The sequence below is a fragment of the Lonchura striata genome, chromosome 7, assembly GCF_050655825.1.
Source record: "Lonchura striata isolate lonStrDom1 chromosome 7, ASM5065582v1, whole genome shotgun sequence".
NCBI classification, from domain to species: Eukaryota; Metazoa; Chordata; class Aves; order Passeriformes; family Estrildidae; genus Lonchura; species Lonchura striata.
The window spans coordinates 8,360,687-8,375,677 of record NC_140709.1 but is presented as its reverse complement, the minus strand read 5'-3'; the positions used below and the strand labels follow the sequence as shown (position 1 = coordinate 8,375,677).

The 14,991-nt window shown below is 40.0% G+C and overlaps 1 long non-coding RNA gene across 3 annotated transcripts in view; it reads left to right on the top strand.

Moving 5' to 3' along the window:
- LOC146766880 (uncharacterized) overlaps positions 1–12,869 on the top strand; it is a 118,195-nt gene extending 105,326 nt beyond the window's left edge. For 2 of the 3 annotated variants that reach the window (XR_014956694.1, XR_014956692.1), the window contains exons 5-6: positions 1,312–1,579; positions 11,661–12,869. This is a non-coding gene — a long non-coding RNA (uncharacterized LOC146766880). Of the gene's footprint in view, positions 1–1,311; positions 1,580–5,598; positions 5,671–11,660 lie in introns of all 3 variants that reach the window. The other variant, XR_014956693.1, reaches the window with a different exon arrangement.
- The last annotated feature ends 2,122 nt before the right edge of the window (positions 12,870–14,991 follow it).

Genomic DNA, 14,991 nt, shown 5'->3' with positions numbered 1-14,991 from the left:
ACCACCAATTTCCCTTTCCACAGGGAAATGATGGGGAAGATAGCTGGGAAATTTTGCTTTAGCATTCCAAATGCAGCATTTTCATAACTAAATGCTTCCTATTACTGCTTTTGGGTGCTTTCTGCACTTTTTTTCCTGCTAGATGTAGAAAGACACTGCTCCCAAAACTGCACAGATGCAATTTTATTTCCAAAGGAATGCCTAAGCTATAAGCAAAGGCCAGCATCACTGTGGCCTGAGCAGAAATGGCTGTGGTGCAAAGGGAAGGGAAGCAAAGTGGGCATGAAGACAAGAGTGATGTGAGGGTGTGAAATGAGCCTGCCAGGGCAGTGGTGCCACATCTGGGCAGTGTCCCCACGCTGCTGCTGCCCCTGTGGTGCTGCTGTCCCCTCCTACCCATTTGCAGCATCCCCCAGTCTCCTGCCCTGCCCTGCCCTGCTGGGAGGGGATGTGCTGGGTGCCAGCGGGGGCTCAGAGCAGCAGCAGGGATGGGGGTGCCAGGGTTGTGCTCTGAGACAGGCACTGATCTTGCAGACAGGCTGGCATTGAAAAGAACACTTCAGAGTCAAATGCTGTGTCTGCCAGGGCAGGGGGAGGACAGGCTGCTCTCCTGTAGAAAGAAATCTTTTGTGTGGGGTGGTCAAGAGGTGGCCAGAACAAGCATCCTTCTGCTGGGAGTGGACATGGAACTCTGGCCAGAAGAGAGAGGCACCAAGTACTGGAGCTGCAGCAGGATCTTGAAGCACTTTTTGGTGTCTGACTGGGGAGACCTCGGAGTCTGACTGCAGGTCCATGGCAGCTTTCAAGATCTCAGCCTAGAAGTAAAAATTTTTTATGTATTCACTTATTTTAGCACTAAAGCCAGGGCTGTTTGCCTCCCTGTTCCTCAGCAATGCAGTGAGCAGCAGGATTGCTGTCTGAATGGTGCACTGGGATCCTCCAGGAGCTCAGAGCCACTGGCACAGTCCAGTGCTACCCTGGGCCTGCTCTCTGCAGGTCCCTTCCTGTGCACCACAGGCTGCTCCACTCTGCTCCAAAAAAAGCTGGGTGAAATCTGAGATATTTCCTCCACCAGCTGCTTTCAGTATGGTCTGTCAGGAAGAGCTGCCTAGAGCTCAAAGGGCAGTGCATGAGCTTGCTTTCCTTGAGATGTCCAATATAAAAAGCCCAGGCAGTCAATCTTCTAATTTCACAGGGATTTGGTTGAAAAAGAGGACAGGTTTTGGACAGTATCTTTAATCAATGACTGCAGCATGCTTGATGGACTGCACTAGGAAAGTATTGCTGTTATCTTTCTTCTTTCCTCCCTAGCTGTCTGATTTTGGCTCCTGCTGGAGTCTACTGGACCTAGAGATCCACTGGACTGTCCCCATACATCCATTTTTATGGGCAGTCTCTGCACAAACGCACCTCTGAACTCCATCAGCAAACTATGCTACCAAATGGAGAAACTGAAAATATTAAGAGGCTTGTAGGTCCTCTTTGTGCTTCTTTAAGAGCCTGTGCTAACACTGGGAGCTGGAAAAGTGCCTGCCTGCAATGTCAAATAGCCACATGGTGGTAGAAGACATGTTTTGAGGTAAGAACTTGGGTTATGGCTCTGAAATCTTAGCATGACCTTCCTCCCTCCTCAGATTTATAGATTACAGCTCTGGCAAAGGCAGTGTGGTTGCAATGCTAAAAGACTTTCAATAAAGCTTTTAGCAGCTTGAATTCTGCAGCCAATTTATTCCTGAGTCGAGCCCTGAGTTAGTAACAAAGTAAAAGAAATAATGTTTGATTGAGTGAGCATATTGGGCTGTACAAGTGACTTAATTTTCATCACACTTCACTAATGGCAAAATTACATGTTGGAGGTACAAACAGCCTGGGGGAAAAGGAGTGTCTTTATCTAATGTTGCTGTTAGAATGTTATTCTGGGACTCTCTGCACATTGAAAACTGATTACATTTCAGCATGGTACCACAAGCTGTCCTGATTGCAAATTCATACATTTCCCCTACACAAAATAAATAAAGACTCCTACTTTCACAGTTGTTGAGAATCCAGGCATTTTGCCCACTCCTGCTCCACACTATGAAGGAAAATGCTTCAACTCTTTCAGCAGTGAGAGATGCCAGGCCAGTCTGTGTGTTTCAGTGTTTTCTTTATCTGTTTCTTCTGAGAAAGATTTGTTATGAAATCATAGGAATAGAATCCAGGAGATTGGATTTGAAATTTTAGCTATTTCACAGGCTTGTCAAGGAATTTTCAGAAAAATTTTAGTCTCTGTGTCTGTCTCCTGTCTCTTTGGTAGAGCTGCTGGAGATTTTAGGACTAATTTTATTTTAAAATGCTGTCTTATTAAGAGCAATTTTTCAATGACAGCTGTTAGTAATTTTGACATACTAACAGTTTTCTAGACTTTCAAAACCGAAAAACATGTGAGTTTTTAAATTCTCTGGGAAATTCTGACAGCACTCACATTTGCAAATTCTAAAGGACCAGGGAATGTCCCTGTCCACTGGAAATCTATTGACTGTTGACATTTTGCAATGTGGTTTTGCTTATGTTTTTGGAGTTTCAAACCAGGCAGTGTTAGGTAGTTGGCACATGTTAGATTGTATTAACAGCAGGCAGTTTGTGGGAGGCTACTCTGGTTTTGGATGTTAAAAGTGATTAAGAGCACAGATGGAGTCCAGTCTGTGAGAACTGGCTTAAATGGCAAGGAGTAACTCTGGACACATTTAATTTACCAGTGAAAATCTAGTGCTGGGTTTTTTTGTTTTTTTTTTTTTTTTTCCACTGCAAATAATTTATTTTTAATTCTTGAGTTACAATCAAAAAGAGGAGAATAGCAAATGTAATTTCAGCTAAATTGAAAAAAGAGTTTCCGCTGGTCCAAATGGCACTATTCTCAATTTTCTGCTTATAAAATTTGGAAGAATTTAAACTTCCAATTCCATTTTTTTTTTCTGAAGTTAAAGAATATCTCAAAACCTCAAAAAGTATTGATGAAGGGATGGAGTTTGGGTGAGTTAAACTGGCAACTGAAATGACCCCACCTGTCCACACACAAAGCACTGCCTGCAGTGCCAGCAAGTCTTCCATATCCCACCTTTATTGTCTGAGAAACTGTGTGGCTCAAACTTTATTTTCAATTTAGAAATAATGAATTATTGAATTTATTTTAATTGGTGGTGTTTTTAAAGTTCAAGTTCTCTGAGTCCTTGAGTTAAGTTTCCTTGAATACTTCAGTGAAAACACTTCAGGATGTCCACACAGTTTTAAAGCAAGCTGAGGGCACCAATTTGAGTATGAAAATATTCTGTTAATTTTTGTGGATAAAAAATTCTTAAAATTTCCCAAGCCTTAGCAATCAGACTGAGAAGTAGACATTTGATTACTGAATTTAGATTTAATATTAAAACTATGAAGCAAATATTTGGAATTATATATTCTCTCAGTAAAGGGAAAAAAGAATCACATAGTATTAAACTAAATAATATACTAAACAGAACATTAATTGATTAGAAATCTTTCAAAGTCTTCTAAACGTATTCTTGCCCCATAAATTGATTTGTTTTTTAATGTCAGCTATATTCTGAGTAGTTCCTCTTCTCCACTGGTATTTGTATTTGCCTACCAAGGCAAATGTTGGGAGTCTCTCCATACATTTGGTTACTAAATTGAGTTCTTTTCAGCTAAACACAATCTCTTTTATGAGGCAAGCCCAAGACCATGTTATGTTTTCTAATTTTTAATTTCTGAAATATCTTCAGGCCAAGATATGGAATGCACAACTTCTCTTTTCTGGATCATCTTTATAATCCAGTATTTTTTTAAGTTTTCCAGAGTTGTGCTCAATCTCCCTGAGGGAGTTTCAGATAAGCAGGAAAACTACAGGGCAGGAGAAATCCCTTTCCTAGGAAAGTGTATGGGGTGACAGTAGTAAAATGACCCATCTTACAGAACATCACACAACAGGATTCTGATCTTCATTTTAAAGTAGTACTTTAAAACAAAAACTTATACAACACATGAATATTGTATTCCTTGAACCTTTGAATAATGGAACCTTTAAATGTGGCATTTGGGCAGTTGTCACAGAGGACAGTAATGAGCCCTTATTTAACTTGAATGGCTGAACAATTGCTGCCCTCATTCTGCCTATTAGCTCCAAGTGAAATATTTTTACTTTAGCTCATTTTCTGCTAAACTCCACTTTGAAGTGTTTTTGGTTAAACTGTAATTCTCTGGATGTCAAAATACATCAGGACTAGGAGGAAAAAGAAGACATAAAGTGATGAAATAATTTCACTTGAAATTATCAACGAATAAAAATATACAGTAAATGTTTTAGCTACATTTCAGAAATAGCACAAACCCATGAGGGACATCAGGGTTTGATGAAAATGTATAAAATTAAAGTAAAGAGCCTGAGGCAGTGGTTGCCTAAGTACCACAGGCTGCACGTTGAGATAGTTCAGAGGTTTGGGGCAAGATTTTCATCAGAAAAATGTCAGTTCATTGAGGCTGAAACTTTTCACATGAATGTATTGGTCATGACGAAATTTCCACTGGGAGAGGTGTCTAATCTCAAATGCAGAATTTTTGCAGAAAGGAGAATACATGAACCACCTCAAACATCTGAATACTGGGGAATGTTTTACAGATTCATATAAGCTAAATGAAATTGTAAACACTGTTTGAGCTTGGACAAATGCACTCTGCAGTGTGTTGCTTTCCTAACCTGGGTGCTGAGGCATCTCAAGCACTGAAGGATTTTGCTCTTGGAGGCTTTTGCCTGGTAGCTGAAACAATTTGATTTGGAGGAATGGAAGTAAAAAGAACAGAAAACTGGGAGCAGGGAGCAACGGGTGAATTTCAACTGAAAGAAAACAAGAGTGGAACAAGAGTAGGGTCAGACCACCCCAACAACAGAAGTACCAAAAGTGGAAATCACTGAATGTTTGTCATAGGAATGAACTTGTAGTGTGATCTTTTTGAGTGATCTTACAAGGATTTAATCTTCATTTTTAAATGACTTCTGAAATGAATAAGAAACATGTAAAAAAGATTAGGAAACTATATATTATTTAAAAGATGTATTTTTCTAATTTGCTAACAGACTTCAGGGCCTTCTATTTAGAAATTTTGTGTATAAGAATCAAGATAGTCTCTCTAGTGGAAAACTTAAGAATCAAGATAGTCTCTCTAGTGGAAAACTTTTAATATATGTTTAGAAAAAAGTGTTACAGTGGCATTCAGTGACTTGTGCAGGAAATTATTTTGTTGAGTAGAAAACCATCCTTCCACTTCAACCTTACTTTCAGTGTGACTGTGTGCAAGAGACCAAGGCCCTGTGACTTTATGATTTCAAGTAACATTGGGCATGTGGTGCTGAAAATTAGATCTTTTGCAGGTCACTTGATCCCCCAAAGACTCACAACTTCCTTGTAGCATTTGTTACATTTCTGTGTTCTTCCCATCTGGCTCAATGATCCATCACCACATGAGATTTAATGTATTTTTACAGCCTATATTTGTTGAGAGTTGTTTGCTGTTGTTGTACACTGTGTATTTCTGACCCCTTGGCTTTCCCATCTTGTGCTCTAGTGGCTCTGGATCAAGCTGTGTTTGAGGAAAAACACCACACAGATAATCCAAGCTGCCTTCCATCATGTCAAGGTAACAGTCACCTGGGAGGAGACATTTTTAGATTTAATTAACCCTAATTGTGACTCTTCCCTCCTCTTTTCAACCTCATCTCTCAATGGATGATATGTTTATAAGATAACAAATATCATCTATATAATAATCTACGTCAATAATGACCATGAAGAATAAAAGTTAATTAACTTTTAACGGTGACATTTACTTCTGTAAGTAACTCACAGATTTTCAGCCTATATACACACTGTTTATATATTTCTGTAAATAAACCATGGCACTTATGCTGTTCTATTTAGAAATCTGACAAGACTCTGATTCTACCCCTCACCAGATTAGCATCAATAGATTAATTCCTCTGTTGAGGAAAACAACTTATATCTTGAAATTAAATGAAAATATCCATGTTAAACATAGATAGCAAGGACAGAACTGAAAGCTGGCAGAAAGAACCAGATAGATATTACCAGTGATAGCTGGTACAAATGTAGAATACAAAACTTGCATGACTCTTCCACTTATGTTACTGATGGAAATTTTAAACAGCACTTATTAAACTTCTCTTAGAAGAGGACAAGTATTTTTTTTCTCATTCATCCTCACATGGTGATGCCCTGTTGAGGAGTCTGTAATGCACTTTTTACTTTTCCTGTGATTTGTAGCTGGCTGGGCAGCAGCCCTTTATTCTGTTATGGATAATCTTTACTCAGAATTCCCAGATAATCAGCTCTCACTGCCTAGCTGATTGCATTGATCTTGCAATCAATCTTGTAGTTGTTCTGCTGCAGCTATAATAGGGGAGTGAATCATCCCTGGATTTTTGGATCTGTGTGTATCCTTGGACACATTTCCATGCATGCTTATTCTCTCCTTCATCGACTACGTGTGCACATGACCAAAAGTATATTTTATGTTTGATTAGATCAGGCAGAGAACTAAAACTTTTTCTTGTAGTGTTCCCTATCTGTTAATTGCCTTTGGGTGAGAGTGCTTCCTGTAAGTGATTTTGCCAACAGCCTCGTGAAGCACTGGACTTCAGCTTTGCTGCTCACATCCAGAATGTTCTCCCAGGGCTCTGCATTGACAGGCAGTCTGCCTGAAGCTCTGAGCAAAGGGCAGCATATATTTGCTTTTCCCCAGAAGCCGAGCAGAGATCAAATTATAGCCACTTTTCAGTTTATTTGGTTGCTCCCTAGAGAACCCAGCCGAGCTCCAGTTTCTGAGCAAAGTCTGCCTTCTCCCTGCCCCTCCAAACAGGAGGCAGAGGCTCAGAGACATTTACCACTCATGAGGATTTCTGCTCCTTCATTCCCCTATTATCTACATAGATAGATTCACAAGTGGCCCTCAGTTTTCATACTCACTGAATTACTTTTCAGACCTTACAAACCCCGGGACCCAGGAGGAATTGAGAGGATGGTTTCAGGATTTGTGAGAGCTGCTATAATTCTGCAGCTCAGCTTCCCCCATCATCTGTGGAGCAAATTCCTTGTCCACCCTCAGGAGATAAAACACCTTTCTGGCACCCAGACCTTGCAGCTCCCATGGGACACAGCTGGTTTTGTGATGTGTGCTTTGAGAAGGATTTTTGCTTTAATATCCATTTAATGAACAGCATCAACTTAAATGAAGCCTCTCTTTCATTCTGTTGCACACATTTAATTGTGGCTGGTGTCTTCCATTTGCTTAATTTGCTCTTAATTTGCCCAAATCTTTTGCAGTTTGCTGACATGGAAATAGTGGAACTCGTCCTCTTTGAAGAGCAAGGTTGCTTTGTGTTACATGCAAATTCTTCATGTAACACAAATAATTTTTTTATTTATTTAGTTCTTATTCCATTTTTCGTATTGTGTCTGTGCTGCCTGTCATATGTCTAATCTCCTTATTTTTCAAATTTGTTATTTAAAGAAAAGGAAACTGGAAAAGAACTTCTCTTACTTTACTGGCTTTAAAACACATTTGTATTTGGAAACAGTCCATAAAAAGCATATCTACATTCTATTCTTTAATACAATTTTTTTCCTCTACTCTTGATGTGAACAGGTTTCTCTTACTAAAGACTCTGTATATGGCAACTCAGCTGTTGTTAGAAAATAAAACATTGAACCATTTCCTTTGGGGAAAAAATAGATGCTCAATGTTCTGTGGACTTCAAAAAACCTGTATAAAGAATAGACCAGACTTTGTTCTGGCCAAGCTATAAAAATCCTTAAACTAGGCCCTTTTTTAGTTGAGCATCTTCTAAGCTGATATTTTAAACTAGAACCATGGCATATACATCCATTGAGTAGCACAGATGGGTTTAAATCCACCAGGCTCTGAAGACCTGTCTGTGCTCAACTTGTGTTTCTAAGGTGTAAAGGCAGATCCACCTCCATGGGCTTTTCTTTGGCCAACTCCAGTGTATTGGCAAATGTCTGCATGTAGGATACAACTGTCACCAATAGATTGAAAAAAAACAAACAAACAAAAAAAAAACAACAAGCAACAATATTATTCAGTCTTTTTTCCTCACAATTATTTAAGATTTAACAAGTTCTATCAGGTAGAACTAATTATTTAAGATCTGACAAGTACTGTAAGCAACAAAGCTGTGTGAATAAAATTATGAGGCATGTACATGCTCGTGTTCCCTGCTGATGGGACCCGAGTCATCACAGGCTGAGGTGTACTAATTAATCCCAGCCAAAGGTTTGTCCTCTCAATTAGCAGCCCCTTAGATAAGCTGTCAGGGTGATCTACAGCTTCCTGGTGGGAAATCCCCAGGTTGTGCAAGTTTTATGATTTTGACTCCCTAGGCCAGTTGCAAAGTTATTTCAAGGAGAGGAGCTGATCTGTTCTGCAGTGCAATTGCTGCTCCAGGGCAAATCCCAGCCGGTGGCTGCAGCAGAAGGCTGGAGTCAGCATCCAAAAGATGAGGAGATGTGTGCCATCAAAGGCTGGAGTGAGCATCCAAAGGATGAGGAGATGTGTGCCATCAAAGGCTGGAGTGAGCATCCAAAGGATGAGGAGATGTGTGCCATCAGCTTGGCACGTTGCAAATTCCATCTCTGAACCACACAAAATCCCTCTCATAATGTTGGCATCTCTGGAAACCTGGTGAAGGGTGTTTGTATTCTCATGACTGTCAGAGAAAGTGTTTCTTAAGCTGTCTTAAAATCCATTTTAAATCACAGCTATAAAATATATACCTGTGTATAAACATCACACACAATATGAGCCAGGCCTGAAGAGCCTCAGTAACCCTTTAGTTATTTAACCCTAATAACCCTGTTATTTCCTAACATAAAAGTACCACACATCTTCTCTGGCCAAGGGTGATCACAACATGCCAGCAGGGGAGTCAGCAGGGCACATATTTGATGTGGGGGAGTGTAGGGGCCCAGCTGAGGATACTGAACTTGAGTAGGGTTTAGGTGTGTCAGTCTGCCTGTTGATTTTGTTCTCCTCTCCAGTTTTCTCCTGTTTCTCCTGGGCATCATTATTACCTTTCATTTCTGTCAGTGGCTTCACGGAAGAGTGCACTTAGCCTTGGGGTATGACACACACAGAAGCAGTCATCTCCCTGTTTACCCAGGCTGAGACAAGAGGCCAGACCCTGTGCCTGCTGGAAGTCACCCTGTAGAAACTGAAACCATAAACTAAAGTGAAATTGAAGAGGAGAAATGGAGAATGCTTCTCTGAAATCTCACTTGTGACTCTCTCCTTCCTCAGCACTCATGAATGGAGTCTGAGCTTAACATTTCTTTACTCCAAGCCCCAGCTGCCACCAAGAGACCGAGGCATAAGAGAACTGGGATTAACCTGTATTCTTTAATGCTTTAATACTATCCTATTAGCACAGTGCTTAAACATGCTGGGGAATTTAAGGATGATTCAAATTGCACACTTCAAGACTTTTGGCACTTGGGAAGAAAATAGAGCTTTTCACTGATGGAGCACAATTCTTGTCCCAGCTGTACCTTTGTGACATGCACACTCTGGTAATGTAATGGAGGGGGCTGCAGAGCCTCCAAGGGATTTTTAATTTTAAAATGGATGGCAGATATCCATTCACTAATAAATCATCTGCAGCAGTTCTGCAGGAAAGAAAAAAATGCTCAAGGCATCTAATTTTGGTTTTGTATATTTTTCCCACCCTCTGGGTTCATAGTTAGCAGTTGTTTAAAGAAGGGGTGGGCAGGTGACCAGCCACATTAATAGTTAAGACATGTTATTTATACAAATTTCATTTTAATTCAGTTCCTAGTGAGCGATGTATCAGTCAATACATTTTGGGTTTTTTTCTGAGGATCTTGTTCTTGCACTTTTCTTTCATGGCACTGCTTTCTTTTGGCCAAGAAAACTCATATAGATTTATTGCCTTTCTCTTTTCTGTGCAAGCTTGCCTAATAAGACCACTGCAGTGGCTGTAGCCTGTGAAATTAGCCCATGAACTCTTTGTATCCTTGGCTGTCTGTCTCAATACCCCACAGATCACCCTGATAAGAAGAAGAACTGTGGCCATATCTGTCTTTTTTATTACAGACTCTTGTTGGTGTAGGTGGCAGACTGATGAAACACAGTGGGGGGTTTCCTCTTCACATTCAAATTTCTGTGCATTTCTTGCTTTCTTTTTTCATTCAGAGGGGTATCCACTAAAATGCCTAAAATCAACAGTTACAATATACACAGGCAGAGCATAACTGTGCTGTGCCTATGGCTTTTTGGGTGGTACTGCCAGAGTAATTTCAATGTCTCAATGCAATAACACTCATTTGCATAAAAGCCAATTTTATATCTACAGTCTGGTTGTGGCCAAAGAAATAAAAGAGAATTAATGGGTTTAGATTCAATGGAGTGATAAATACTGTCAGTAAAGTGATTTATTGTCTATCTACTGATGATTTCAATTAATCTACAGGTGTTTTATATACTTGGAACTTGTTCTTAGCACTGATACTGGGTGTAAGTTCATGTCCTCACCCTGCTGTATATCACTCTCTCAGTTTCTATATGGCAAATAAAATGAAGTGACACCTCTGCACTAATGTCTGGGGCACCAGGGCTTCACTAAATGTAGATGTCTGGACTCTACATATGCATGTGTTTATACCTTATTTACTTCAAACCACCCCCAAGTGTCCTTTTGTCTGCATGTGAGTGCTGAGAGATCTCTTATCTCCTGATTTGCATGTATGCTTTGTGCCAGACAAGAGAATTAACATATGATTATGGGCAAGGAGAATCAATCCATTTTAAAATTTTGTTGCCCGTTATTTTTTTGAGTGAAAGAGTGAGTTCTGTAGGGTTTTTACCCCTGACTACTGTATTTTGAACCGTTACTCTCAGGTTTTAAGGTGGCACATAATGTCTATACAGGGGAGCTTGATTCTCTGATGATTGTTTGCATGACTTGGTGGCACCTCTGTTAACCAGACACCTGCTGAGTAAGAGGACATCCAGAATAACTTTTTGTGTCAGACTGATGGAGTGAGGATGGATGCGTTGTGCTGCAGGCACTGGCATGGTGTTCAAAAATTTGGAGCTCAGTTCCTGGCATTGTCACACAGTCTATGATGATAGGTGAGAGGTCTAGGGCCACTTTTTTTTCCCAGTGCCTAAACTACCAAGTGAATATCTACTGGCACTTTCAAAAGCAGCAGGGAATTGGCTTCCATGGGGCTTTTTAGCATTCCCTGGGAGCCTGGGAATAGTTCTCCACCAAGGAGGACTGCATACCTAAAGTCACCCAGGCAATGGGGTCACAATGTTCATAACAAAAGGCATCCAACACAGTTTTCCTATGCAATCTTGGTGTTTCCCTCATGAGGCAAGAGCCATTAAAAATATTTTGTTGTTTTAAGCTGATGTGACAGGTGAAGCCTATTTTCATTATTTTCCTACATTTGACACTCTCAGACTGCTAACAAAAACAACAACAATAATAACAGAAATAATACCCTTTGTTTTTATGCTAAATAATCACAGTAGAAACAATTTTATTGTTTCTTTATTACTCGTAACAGGTTGCAAGTAACTGCCTGGAGACAAGAGGAAGGTTCTCCTTGCACAGGGCAGGCAGAACTCCTGTGCTCCCGTTCCTGGCTGATCTTGCAGTGATTTGGGATTCTCCTCACTGGGGCTGTCAGAGCTGTGTTTGGGTAGCCAGTTCCACATCTGAGGTGCTGTCAGCTACACTGAAGTGGTTGCTGAAATGAGATGCCTGAGAACCCACTCAGCTAAGACGTGCCATCTGCTTCCTGGTGACTGACAGCAGAGAAATCTGCCCCACTCCTGCCAGCGGAATTCTCCCTTTCAAACCACGTTCTGCAGTGCCAGGATCACTCCCTGCCATGCCATTAAAGCTGGGAAGGACTCAGACTCTCTGTTTCTCTAGCAGTTTTACAATTTTAAATCTTGTTCTTTTGGTCCAGAAAAATTTGAGCAATCCAAGTATATATTTCTCATTTTCCATATCTAAGTTTTTGCAATTTTTTTTTATGTTGTTCAAGGAAAATGTGTGATTTTGAAAAGCAATTTGAATTAAAAACAAAAGTTTCACACTGATGGCATCACAGTGCTTATTCTTTCTTCTAAATGATGTGGGGAAAGGTTTTTCTTTAGTGTCTTCTTATGCAAAATATTTAAATGCAAATATTTACTCATTTGTGACTGGTGTTGGTTTGTACTTTTCTGCTTCAATGGTTGTGTCTGCTGTGTGAATTGTTCATATAATGAATGTCATTTGGTCAAAAGTAGTAAGTAATATTTTATTAGTTTCTATGGATTTTTAGCAGAAAATATATAGCACAGAATAGCCTTCTGCTTGCAGAAATCATTTAACTTCTGTCAGTCTTCAGCACCCCTAGAGAGGGACTGACTGCCCATCTGGAGCTCAGCTCTTATCAGATTTCTGAAAACCAGAATATGTCAGCAGTCCTAAACTGGGAGCTTAGGAGTGGAATCACAGAAACACCTTGTTTCCTGAACCAACACTTGTTTAACAAATTTATGACATGAATACCAAATGGGGCATTTTTCAGCCACAGCTGAAGAAAATCAAATTGCAATCAGATGCCAAAGAGATGGAGTCACTCCCTCCACGTCCCTCCTGCTCTCCATACCTGTTTGAATACTCCCACCTTTTTCCTTGCACTGGGACTGGGAGTTTGCTTCTGCTGGTGAGCCAATTTCAATGTCTAAAACAACAGAAATAAAATTGTGATGTGTTTTGGGTTTTTGTTTGTTTGTTTTGAGGATGTAGTACTTTGAGGCTTTTTGTAAGCTGGGTGTAAGTTGCTATAGTTATTTAGCAGGGTGAGAGGTTGATTGCTAATGCTGCCTGCCTGTTCTGTTTCTTCACTTCTCCTCAGCTGTGCTAGCACAGGTATTTTTACATCCATGCCTTGAACTACCTCAAGGGATTGGAACAGGTTTAAAATAACCTAGCAAAAATGGCTTTTATTATTCTGGATCAGTTCTTCCCACAGTGTCACAAACAATTTTACCAGCATGCCTAAAGGGAGATGTTGGAGGGAGCTGGGTGGTCAAGAGAGGGAGAGGAGAAGGGCACAGGCTGCCAAAACAAATGGATGTCAAATCTGCCCTTAGCACAGTCTTGAATACCCACACAGGGCAGTAAAGAGCTGAAATGACACAAATTCACATCCCAGCTTGGTGTGCAATTCCCTCTCAGTGTAGATGCAGCCTTAACTGCTGTGATGATAATAAAAAGATTCACTGATGGAGCTGCTGTGAAGCACTTGAAAGGATTTGCTGCCATTCAGAGCATCTGGAGCAAGAAGCACAAAGGAATCTATGCTAATGTACTGTTATGAGCTCTGTTCTTTGGGATTTATTTATTTATTCACCCCTTTAAGACAAAACTTGCAGCTGCAAGGAGCTGAAGTGTGGACTTAAAAATAGAAGGAGACTAAGTGTATTACACAAAATAACCTCTGAGTAGAGTTACATCTGGTTGTGCCTTTGCAGTGTATTCTGTGTCTAAGAAAATATAGATATTTAAAATATATATATATATATATATTGAAACTTACAGTATTTTCAGCCTGAAGTTTCTGTACATGACTTCTTATGAAGCAAGACAGGGAATCCTACACAAGTTCTGATGAGTTTTATGAATATGTAAGAGCACATATGGAAAATGACTGTAAGTAGCCTTGGTTTAGAGCTCCTAGGAGCAAACATGTGTCACTGGGAGTCTCTAAACATGGGCAGCACCTCTTAGGTTGCTACTGAAATTCCCTGTATATCATTTAAGAGAGTTGTTTCACTTAAATCTGAAATGGCTTTGATGTCTCAGGAAGTAGATGCAGGTAAGGCACTTTATTCAGTGCCACCAGCAAGATACAGGGAAGCTGCCAAACTGATGCTTGAGGTTTCTCTTTCACCCTTTGCTAAGTGAGTTTACTACTTTCACATACTTAAAAAAAGATTTTTATTAATTGTATGGGTGCATATTTAATACTTGTGCTCCCCAAGACTTGCTCATGGTCAATTGCTAATTGGATTAATTAATTTTCCCACTGTGTGGTCGCCCTGCTCTTTGTTCTGCTTGTATATTTTCACAAGCATCCGTCCCTCCAACACAAACTGCTGAGAGCTGAAATTCAATTGTGTCAGCTGCATCATCTGCAAATCTGTCCTAATGAAATTTGGCAAAAGTGGTCAAAGTTGCTCCAGACTAAATGAAACTGCCACATGTTTTTGACAGCTGCAATGACAGTCCAGCACATTTCTCATAGCTCAGGATGGCATGCATCATTAGATTTACAGAATGGGAAAAAGAAGCCTCTGCTAGAAGCTACTGCCCTTTAGGCTTTCACATTATTTTTTCAGTTTCCTTGAAATTCAAATAAATTAGAGGCCTTGAAAGATCAACCATGAGCAGATATAGTTTGTCAGCTATTTAAAAAAAAAAAAGGCAGAAAAAAGATTCCAAAATACTACTGCTGGTATATTGCTCTTAAAAAAAAAATCTGTTGTATTTAATTAATTAAATTAAATTAATTTAATTTAATTTCCCCAGAGCAGGGGAAAAAAGTCTCTTGAGGACTTTCCTTTTTTGGCACATTTTCATACTTTTTAACAGATATTTCAGTGGCTGTCTACACTGAAGCAAAATATTTGTCTAGTTCAATATCCCAGGTTATATTTTATGGGTGAATTTCCTCTAATGAAACAGGTCAGTTGGATAGCCAGACATCCCTCAGCATCCACTTCAGTCCAGAGCTGGAGTTGGAAGACAAGGAGAGAGAACAGCACAACTGCAAAGCTTTAATAAGACTGCAGCAAGTTTCCTTGTAGGCTCCAGAGCCCACAGGTCTGTTGTCATGG